At 35.4% G+C, this 11,400-nt stretch overlaps 1 protein-coding gene across 5 annotated transcripts in view; it reads right to left on the bottom strand.

The window, feature by feature from the left end:
- LOC117422921 (A-kinase anchor protein SPHKAP-like) overlaps positions 1–7,123 on the bottom strand; it is an 85,408-nt gene extending 78,285 nt beyond the window's left edge. For 2 of the 5 annotated variants that reach the window (XM_058990258.1, XM_058990255.1), the window contains exon 1: positions 6,827–7,123. The gene's annotated coding sequence lies outside the window, so the exon portion shown is untranslated. The remainder of the gene's footprint in view (positions 1–6,826) is intronic. The other 3 variants (XM_058990257.1, XM_034038164.3, XM_034928537.2) reach the window with 2 other exon arrangements.
- Between the last annotated feature and the right edge of the window lie 4,277 nt (positions 7,124–11,400).

An 11,400-nucleotide genomic window follows, 5' to 3' on the forward strand; every position in this document is an offset into this window, starting at 1 on the left:
AAAGGTTGATCAAATCAACCCCTTAAAATGTTTATTTTCTACTGTATTCTTTATTGTGTTTTCAGTCATCTACTCAGAAGCATTAGGAAACCATATTTAATGGAGCATTCCCAGAGAACAAATTCTGCATGTGTGAAATCAAATTGCAAATGCTCTTAGAGAAATACAGAGCGCAAAAGGCTTTATGAAGAGGCTAGTCAAGAATTACACATTTCTACTGAGTCTGTGTCCCATACATTTGTGGCCTGATATAGTATTGAGTTTTTTTTACTTATTTGTCATTTTTTTCTGAAAGAACAATAAGTAAGATACAGTGAAGGTGCTCTGAGAAAAAGCCTATGCATTTAGTAAATATAAACCTTCCAGACCACCACAGGGATCATATCGCCCAAACCAAACAACTTCCTTTTGTCAAACCTATTTGTGTGACGTCTTGAAATTCAGACATATCAACCTTCCTGATACATGTGATGTCTGAGGTGCACTTTTTTACCATGCTATCTATGTCTGACTAGACAAATTAAAGTATAACAATCTCAATAACTGTTATTGTGTCAGCTTTCTAAATATTCAGGGTAAGACTCAGACCTTTCATCTTGAGACTTTTTCTTTTTCTATAATAACAGATTCAAGATTACATAGAAGATGCAAAAATATTCTGTTGTTGGGCATATTAAATATTTTAGCACAGTATATAGAAACATACTGCACAGAACCTTCAACACATAAGATTGATTAAACAATGCTAATAGCAGCTCACAGCTTAAACAGTATTTTTCCATACATACACAACTAATACACATGTACTTGTTCTTGTAAAATGTGGTTTTACTGATCCTATAAAATACGTTTTCAAATAATTGCATGACTGCTAAAACGCTGAAGAATGATGTGTACTAGTACACCTTCAGAACACAGTGACATTTGAGATGCCTCATTATCTGTGGCACCCTGGGGTGGGGGGGAGGGGGGGGGTATGCAAAGTTAAAGTGATTAAAAATGGGTCCAGTTTTAATTGGAAGCTTATTTTAATTGCCTTACGACAAGGAAACAACCAGTTGGCTTTTAATGATGATAACTCATTCACTGAACTGTCTCGCTCAATTGGCATTGCATTTAAAGTGTCTGAATGATGAACCCCAGCTTTTTATTGAATTAGGGCGCTTTTTTAAATCAGTTGCATATTCCAGGATGTAATGGAAAGCATTACAATGGGAAAAGTTCTACCAACAGGCTGTTCAACTATAAAATAAAATAAAGATTATTCACTACAATAACCAGAAGGTACTGTATGAAGTAATTTACAGACAGTGAAATAGAAAAGTGAAAAATTAACGTGAAAGAGAGAGTCAAATAATTTAACCTGAGCTGTACCTGAGAAATAATACATACGCTGTTACTAATAAACAGGTACTAAGCTACTAGTTTTGTAGTGGTGAAATCCAACGTGGACTCTTTCACAAAGCAAACAAAACAATTCATTTTAAAAGTTCTTCATCTGTATTAGCAATGAGTATAAAGACTTACAGTCCTTAAACAAACACTATTAACTAATTTACTATGAATACTGGTATATGATTCAGTTGACACTCCTGTCAAAGGCTTCCTACAAGGTTACAGCTGCATACAACCCGGCTGTTTTGATTTCTGCTCATGCTGTCCAGATGCTGGTAATAAGGACTTACAATCATTAAATGTACAATCTTCCTGTGTTAGATTGAGTTAAATAATGGGGTAGCAGTGGTATGCGTTCATGCATCGATTTGTATATTCCCATTCTATTTCTAGAACTTTATTATATTATATTAAAAATATTTGCTTATATGAATAAAGTCCAGTATGAGCACATAGTAAGTACGATGAATGGATGAGAATGATTTCAAATTAGAGCAATTACAAAAAACGTGAATACGGATACCAATAATAGTAAAATAAAGTACAAGATACAGGAAGCCGTTATAATTAAGAGCAGTAGTAGAACTGGCAAGGTATGGGGCAGTTCAGTTCAAGTACAAGCTGATGCAAGTACTGATACTGGTCAATTACACCAATACTCGGCTTAAGCAGAGCTGTTGATGTTCTGTTTGCTGTTAGTGTTACATTGAGTTGTAGGATCACGTCCACAGTCAGAGAGAGGCATTGTTTCGCAGCAGCTCTGATTGAAGGCACTTGTCTTCTCACCTCCAGGAGATATGGTCTAGTTTTATTGCAGACCTCATTTAGGCAGATCTGTATACTGGAGCGTGCCATTTTAGTCCACTTGATATTTTTGTTTTGAAGATACAAAACAAGCAGCAGAGAACCAAAGTCGTTATATAATCTGAATTACTGAAGACACTAGTAACCCAGGAAGAACAATAGTCGTTGATAATGTACAGTGCTGGTTAGTAATCCAATACAGGTCTTAGTAAGCAGATCTATAGGACTGAAAGAATCCTCTCGAAATCCTAGAAAAACACATACCAGTATTTCTCTTTTGAATAAGTATATTTATAATGGAGTTAATCTTTAAGTTCTCCCATGCATGCCAATATTTAACTTGAATATGTGAGTATAATGCAATTGAGGACTCTTGATTTAAAAGAGCAATAAAGGACTTCTAATGTTTCAGCTTTGGCATGTCTACCTGGCATTGCAACAAAGCAGGCAGTGTCCCCATCTGCTGCGCAACAGAACTATCTTACCCATCTTGTTTTGTTTCATTGGAGCTTGGGTAATGAGGATACCAGCTGTGCTTGGTAGGTAAGTTAAAGCTGAAGAGCTAAGACTATCAGCACAAATGGGAAATGCAGCACAAAGAAAAATGATCCAAATAAAAATAGCATGTGAGCTGAAAAGAAGTTTCCTCACAATGCTTTGCCAACAGCCAGAGTCAGTGCACAAACTGCTAATTTACAGCTTTAGGATATTTTCCACTTTGATAAAGTGGGATTTTGACAAGGCTGGGATGATAAATAAGGACTATCCTGCTTTGTAACCCCTCGAAACAGCTCGGCTTCATAGCTTTAATGGAAAACAATAAACAGCTTCCAGGAATAATATGTACTGACATGACAGCTATACTGTGTAAAAGGCTGTATGTATGCCAATGATAAGGAGACCATTTTGTTCTACCTTTGGAACTTCAGATAGTGACATTTACTTTTAGGTGCCCAGTCTCCCTATAGCAAAACAAAAACCCAGACTGACGGAATTACAATGTAGAGAAAATGTGTTAATATCTGTTAATTCAGCAAATATTTGAAAGCAAAACAGTGTATTTAATAATAATTACTGCAATTGACTAATATGGAGAATATAAACGTGTACCTGCTTCATACATGGATTCCTGGAAGCCTGGAATACAATCTAGTATAAAACCAATAATAAATAGTTTATTCTATCTTGCATTAAGAGTCTTTTAAAAGATAAAATGGAAAACCAGACACTCATGTTTCTCCTTGCTGAAAGGAACCCTGTCATGTGATTTTTATATTTCTTAAATTAATTCCCACAAGTTTCCAGTCATCACGTCATCCTTTTAGTTTGACTAAGAAGCTAATCAATAGCTTATAGAAGGGAGTGTATCAGTTTATGCCATACACAGCAGTTGGCAAACCAATAAAAAGCACTTAACTACACCATGAGGTATGATAGATAGAGAAGGGTTAGCATTCTTATGAACTAAAAGCCCACTGATATGAACTAAAAGCCCACTAATAAGCATTGCAAACAACACTCAAAATACTGCACGAGAGGTGTCAATCTTGTCAGTTTCTCTTTACTATCAAACATTTAAGGCTCTGTGAAAATATTTACAACCTCAGTCTAGCACGCAACCTAAATACCTAAAATATCGATTATGTATACATACCATGGCCCGTACAGTAAATTTGAAGAATTTACCACATCTGAACCCTTCTGGATTTCTACACTTGGATTTTGTTCAAATGTAAAAACTGTAAAAAGCCGGTAAAACAATAGTTTGGAAAAAATGAAGAAACATAATACCAAATTGTGGAAAAAGTACACATCAAAGCATAATAAATTAAGCAATCTGCAACAGGATTGCTGGGGTTTACCCCCTGTTCTTTAAAGTGTTGCTATTGAATCTTTCACCAAAACCGGATTCAATGACCCACAGCTTATAGACAAATCAATGATGTCTACCAACAGACTGAACTTGTGGCATAGCCGACACAGGAAAGGAACACTTTTCCATAATGTTTATAATTCTCAGGATCAACTTAGTCTGTTGAGCTTAGGGATAATTTGCTATAAAGATGATAAATGCATTTCTCTCTTTGCCTGGAGTGGGGTTTCAATGCAGTAAGAGTGTCCAATGTCCATGTATGACTCTGAGCTTCATGCACGACAGGCAACACATTATTCTGCACAATTTCAGTCAGAAGATGCCAACTTGGACATAATTACAACAGAGATATTGATACGAGAAGGGAATTATGCTGTTCATAACATATTTATTGTATTAATTATTATAGCAGCTGTATTGATATATAGCTGATATATAACATCTATATATAGCAATCAAACCTATTAAACAAAAACAATTTTATTAGCAGATCACATTTAATGGCAGGAAGGAATTAGGAGTTGGGGGGCTAATTTTGTTGAAGTCTCATGTACTTGGCTCTCAAACTCAATCACTTAATAATTTGAGTGGTGATTTGAAGAATATTAGGGTATGCATACATACACACCAATATTCAACTCTTCAGTAGCCGTAGGTTTAGGAGGTTATCAAATTGAGAGAGCCAGATAACGACTCCTCCAGCTGCTGTCATTTACAATTAGGCTTTTTTTTTTTTTTTTTTTTTTTTTTACTGGTTTAAAGCTTGATTGCTTGTCAAACTAGAAATAGAAATGACAATACCCTGACTGTCTTTTCAATTCCACGGGGATAGTGAAGTGAATTGATCCCTACCTCGTTACTGTTATTTATGTGTATTATTAATTTTACTAAATGAAACATGTTATCTATAGTAGTCATAGGCTAATTTACAATGGTTCGCTGGCGTACATTACAGTTACTGAAGAACTTATTTTATTTATTTATTTTTATTAGCTGTCACAAGTATAATTTGTCACTAGAATTTGTTACAGAATAACCCTCCTTTTTCTGATATTTCCACTGGCTAGAGATTATAGCACTGGTATAATTCTATTCAGCATGGGCTCTTGGTTTAAATGATTAAAAGGGTCCTTAGCACAAAACTGCAAATGCTATTAAACGATGGAGTGGAAGTTAGTTAAAGTGTTCAAAGGTTGGGAAAGGTGTTCAACAGTGTCAATAACTGTTCTTTGCATGACCTTGTTAGCCATTTCATTTATTCAATACGGTCCTACAACTGCGGTACTAAAGGTTAGCACAACACGACGCTAGATCTAGACAATCACTTTACACAGTTCCATCACACAACCTCAGTGCTTTGGGAAACAAGAACTCAGTCCGTGAAGCATGCCAGTTAGATTTGAAAACATTTCAATTATTAATGTACTGGTTTTTATTCTGCTTTGTGGGGCTTGTCTGTAGATCAGATACACACATATTGTATATCTAGAATTGTTTAGGAGAAAAGATTTTCAAAAAAGGGTTTTACTTGTAAAACCTTTACGCAAAAATGATTGATGAAAAACAGCTTTATTATCATGAACATTAATTGTAAAGGACATTGATAAAGACTTTTCATCAAAATGCCACTGTATGCTCATGATTGAGTGTTCAAATTAATAGAAAAAGCTACCCTTTCCCAAAAACCAACCTAGCAAGCAATATAATGTATAAAACTAAAATTTAATAAGTGAGGACACAAGCTTTTGTTTACAGGCAAAGATGCATTGTATCATAACTACTAGCATACAATGTACAGTTAAACAGCCAAAACAGTAGGAACAGGAGGATATTGAAATTATTAAACTGTAATGCAAATCTTTTAAACTGGATATATCGAACAAATGCACTTTTATCCATACCTGGACATTACAATTTCCTTTTCTTTTGATCAATTTGTTTTGGTAAAATGAAATCAATGTAAAACGTGTTGTCAAAGGTAGCTGTATTCCTCATTTGCTAACGGTAATGCCAACACCAATTATTCACTGTGTTTGTGATAATGAAGCAGAACAATAATAATAATAATAATAATAATAATAATAATAATAATAATAATAATAATAATAATAATAATAATAATAATGGCTTTCATTTTACAGACATCGAAAGAAATAATAGCCTATTTAAACTTTAATCTTAGATTAACCATTTTCTATTTATATGATGTTGGCTTTAAGTAGTGATTTTAGCATGCTGTAACAGCTCATGCAAGGATTCGAGTAATAGATTTGAACAATGCATTGAGTTTCTCCTCAAATACAAACAATTGAGATAATCCTCTGTAATACACTGTCTGTACGCACACAAGTCCTTACATTTCCTTTTAGTACAAAATATGCTTACAGTTTTCTAAAGATCTCTGCCAGTGCTATGAACATATTTTCCTGAACCGACTTTACACAAAAAATGTTTACATTGACCTGGAGGTGAAGTGAGGGCATATAAACAATAATAAAACACAAGTGTTTTGAACTGGTCTTGTGTCACATTGCCAAAAGCTTGACAGATCCTTTATTCATCTGTCAAGCTAGTATATATTGTTATGCATATCCTACTTTACTATTGTATGTTTTCTTTATAATGCAATACGCAAGTTCCTGCATTCACATCCCAAGATATCATGAGCTTTCATAAGGAAACCATACACAAAACTACAGCCTAGGCAACTGCAACTACAGAAAAAGGCAATGGCAAAATGTTTAGTATCAGTACCTACTATATGCAGAAGGAAGTCTTCAGCATGCCAGCCAAGTGCTATAGGGTTCTTCAAACAGTCTCCTCTGTACCTTAGCCTCTCCAGTCCCTGCTTGTCTGCTCCGTCTGTCTGTGTGTGTACGTGTGAGTGTTCTGGTTGCTGGGTTGTACAGTAGTAGACTGTTGCTAATCTCTGCCTAGCTTTGAGAGCTGTGCTGATGCAAAATGCAAAGAAGTCAGCGGAGAATAGCTCGCCTTAATCTAAACACATAGCAGCAGCCTCCCTCCCATACAAACACAATATCCAATCTAAGTGGATTAGGGTAATAAAGCAGGACTGCTGACACATTGATCCACATCTGAGTAGAGATAAATTACTCTTGACAGAGATTAAATAAAGCACAGCTAAATAATTTGTTTTAAGAGATTCATTTAAAAACATCTGCTTTGAAATCATTTGTGTATGTCCCGTCCCCCCCCCCCCAACCCCCCAACCCTCCACGCCCGCGCTTTAAAATAAAGTATACCTTTCATCTAAAAACAGGCGTCAATCAACAGAAGTAAATATTCATCCTGCTAAGCATGCTGAATTACTCCTCGAGTGGGAAATGACTAAATGTATTTGGATGCTGGCCATATTCCTCAAAACAGTATGGCATGGTCTATTAACTCTTTTCTTCATTGTCATTAGTATTTAGACAACCAAGGCATGTTTATATGTGAAAGAGGGTAGTCGTCAGTCTTCCAAAAAGCAGAAACATATACATTCTAATATACATTTTTACATTCTAAAACACCAATATATACAATGTGCTTTGTGAAATTACTTGTGTTTCAAATAGATAGTGGTGTTTTTTAAGCAGTTTAGCAATGTGATAAAAAAAATAAACTGTTAGTTGTTTTAAAACTGCTGATATTGATGTAACATGTAAATGTTCCTTTCAATCTTTCCTGAATTCTCAATACAAGGGGTTTAACTGAAATATATTTTTTACAGTCATAGCAATCTTAAGTGACCTGGCAATATGGCACGTATCATGAACTGATGGTGTATATTATGGTTTTCTGAGTGGCTTACGGTCACCTTCAGGTGTACTTCTATACATAAATCAAGTGAAGGTTTCTGACAGTTCTGCAGTGGCTGTCAAACTTCCATTATTTGCAAAGACTGCTGCCACCCCCATACAACACAATGCAAGCCATCCCTCTAACTGAAACATGTACAGAGCCTAAACCTACAATTATATGAATTCTATATATTTTTTTTTTGTGATATTGTACAGCTCTGGCCAAAAGTTTTGCATCATCTAGAATTTTAGGATTGAGGAATTATTTACTACTATTGAGAAAAAAAAAAAAAAAAAACTATGTGAACATAATTTAGATCTTTTATTTAACATCATGTAATCAAAGACATTAAAAAATTATATCGCAAAAGTCTACCAGAAGCTGTAATAGTAGTACAGTAGTTCAGTATTTCAATTTTTGACAGTTTTTCATTAAGTATGTGGAAAACTACATCAGTATGTAATTCGTTAACGTTAACGTAACATAGCAGGTTGCATTCGACTTTATGAAGCAACATATTTTAATTCTATAGGGTGATGCAAAACTTTTGGCCAAAGCTATGCAATAGCTATCAAAGCAAAAAACACTGTATTATACTGTCAACAACCAATTATATTAATATAAAGTATAAAGTAATATAACCATGATGTTAAACAGCATATAGTAATAAATCATCCTTCGTCATTTAAAGAATGTACTACTGCTTGTCTTTCAAAACACTCTGGAATACATGTCAATCTTGACAGCAGCCTTATAACTATTGATCACTTGTCATTTGCTGTCTTCCTTCTCACATTATCACTGTTGGGAATCGATTTCAAAATTGCTACAGACCGGAATACCTCAAAGCATAACTATTAAATGTGAATGATCTTTATTGCATAATTAAACTTTATGAAATGAAAAGGTTCCTTGCCAGTGTAGATGAGTATATAAATGCACGAGCAAGATGTAATTTTGGTTCTGTCATGAAAAAAGATGTTTTAGCCTTCTGTTAAGAAAGTCTCAATGTATTTCAGGTAAAGTAAAATCAAAAGCAGGAAGCCATGTTGAAAGGCTATATGTGACATTACTGCAGACAGGTTATAGAAACAATGGCATGTTAAAACTGGAAACAAGGAGAAAACACTAAAAGATGCAAGCTGAAAGACAAGGAAAGCACAAACAATATGAATTCAAGTGATGTTGGACGCATATCTCCTTTCTATCAGGAAGAATAAGTGTGTCCAGTAGTGTTTATATACTGGGCATCAAAAGAAACGTATCACTCATATTTGAGCATCAAAAGAAACTTATCACTTATATTTGAAATTCACTAGATGTGATCGAAAAATGACAAACTCTGTTTTAGAGCAGGTGCAGTGACTTTTTATTGTGCTGAATAACAATTGACATCACGACGATGCTGCAAAACGATCTGTCACTCTTGGGCAAGTATTGTGACTCTTGGTCTCCCAGTTCGTGGCTTCTCATTGACAGAGTGTGTCTGGTTATACCATCTCGCCAGGTTTGAAATTGTTGGCTGTGACCACCCAAGATGAGGAGCCACAGTACGTTGCCCTAGTCCAGCCTTTTTTCTGTGATTTTCCTTATTGCTTTTATTCAAGCTTGCAATTCAACAGCTGAAATCACTCCAATCCAGTGTCCAATCAACGGTCTCACTAATTAGCTGATTAAGTGCATATGCTTCACTCAAGCGTGTCATTGTCAAGGATGAATGATCGAGTGATTAAAAAGAAACCAAAAACATTTTGTCAATGTCCATCATTTATATACCTTATTTTTTTTTGAAAATAAATGTTTTATAATAGTGATAAATGTCTTTTGATGCTCGGCAAATTAAGGTCATTTTTGTTTCTTCAATGAAAATTGGGGCCACAGGAAAGAGGTATCGGAAAGCTGTTTGAATCTGAAGCAGTGGTATGAAACACCCCTGATAATGGTATAATCCATATTAAATGGCCCGCCTATGTAGTATACAGGTGTGACCATTTTTTTAGAGGTACTGTATTCCTTTTATTAACCTCTACATTAGGGGCATGGTGATACTCACATTTTCTGAGTAATTACCTTAGAAATTTGAAGTTGTTAGGTATTAATTAAAGTGAATAAAACGTGTTCATTACTCAACACAAAACAGTCCCTCGGTTTCCCTTGTTTACACAATAATTAAGTACCAATCTATAACAATCTGACAGTGTTATTTAATATAGAACCTGCTGAGAGCAAACTGTTATATTCTGTAAGTGATTATTTGTCTTAGCTTTCTTTTATTTTTAAGTTTCCATAAAAATGCATAATTTCTGCTTTGAATTGTGGGATTGTAGTCCTGGGCAAGGTGTTAACTGATTATAAATCTGCTTGGAAAAATCTTGCTCTATGATTGGTTGGTTGTGTTCTATCAGCCATACGTTAATCCCACACAATCTTTCAACACACATCATATTTGATTCAAATTCCTCCGCCACTTACCTGTCCTAATTATATAACATGTAATATCTATAAGTAACCTCTAACCCAGACCCAGAATCAAATTATAATCTTTTTAATAGGAAAAAAAAACAGTTGAATGGTATGAAGATGAATTTCCTGAACCAGACAAAGTACTAGTAATTACTTAAAAAGAAAAAAAAAAAATGTCACAGTGAAATAATGAAACCAGAACTGAATCAACTCAAATTCGAACTGGACCCATGTAGAAGTGCCAGTGTAAAAGGAACTTAAGACAAAGTGGAAATGACAAAACACACTATCCCACAGAAACACCTGCAGAGCTGTAGAAGCAAAAACAATTTTAAACAATTGTAGTTTACTTATCACTGGAACTATTTTCTTGTGCGTAGTGATATTTACTGTTATTGGAAATATTGTTTTAGTGTTCTGTATTAATTAAAAAAGTAAATAATTCTTACAATTTTATAATTGGTTTATAATAGCATGAAGGCACTCCAAGCGGTGGGATGGCATGATATAACTGCACACTTAAGGGTTATAAGGAAGGAAACAAGTTTTCTTCCAGGACAACCTTGTACTTGGCTTGATTCATGCCAAAGCTGCCCGATTCCAGCCTTGCTGAAGCACCCCCAGATCATCACCGATCCTCCACCACATTTCACACTGGGTGCGAGACACTGTGGCTTGTAGGCCTCTCCAGGTCTCCGTCTAACCATTAGACGACCAGGTGTTGGGCAAAGCTGAAAATTGGACTCATCTGGGGGTGCTTCAGCAAGGCTGGAATCGGGCAGATTTGTCTTTGTGAAGGACGCATGAATCAAGCCAAGTACAAGGTTGTCCTGGAAGAAAACTTGCTTCCTTCTGCTCTGACAATGTTCCCCAACTCTGAGGATTGGTTTTTCCAGCAGGACAATGCTCCATGCCACACATCCAGGTCAATCAAGGTGTGGATGGAGGACCACCAGATCAAGACCCTGTCATGGCCAGCCCAATCTCCAGACCTGAACCCCATTGAAAACCTCTGGAATGTGATCAAGAGGAAGATGGATGGTCAGAAGCCATCAAACAAA

The sequence above is a fragment of the Acipenser ruthenus genome, chromosome 17, assembly GCF_902713425.1.
Source record: "Acipenser ruthenus chromosome 17, fAciRut3.2 maternal haplotype, whole genome shotgun sequence".
NCBI classification, from domain to species: domain Eukaryota; kingdom Metazoa; phylum Chordata; class Actinopteri; order Acipenseriformes; family Acipenseridae; genus Acipenser; species Acipenser ruthenus.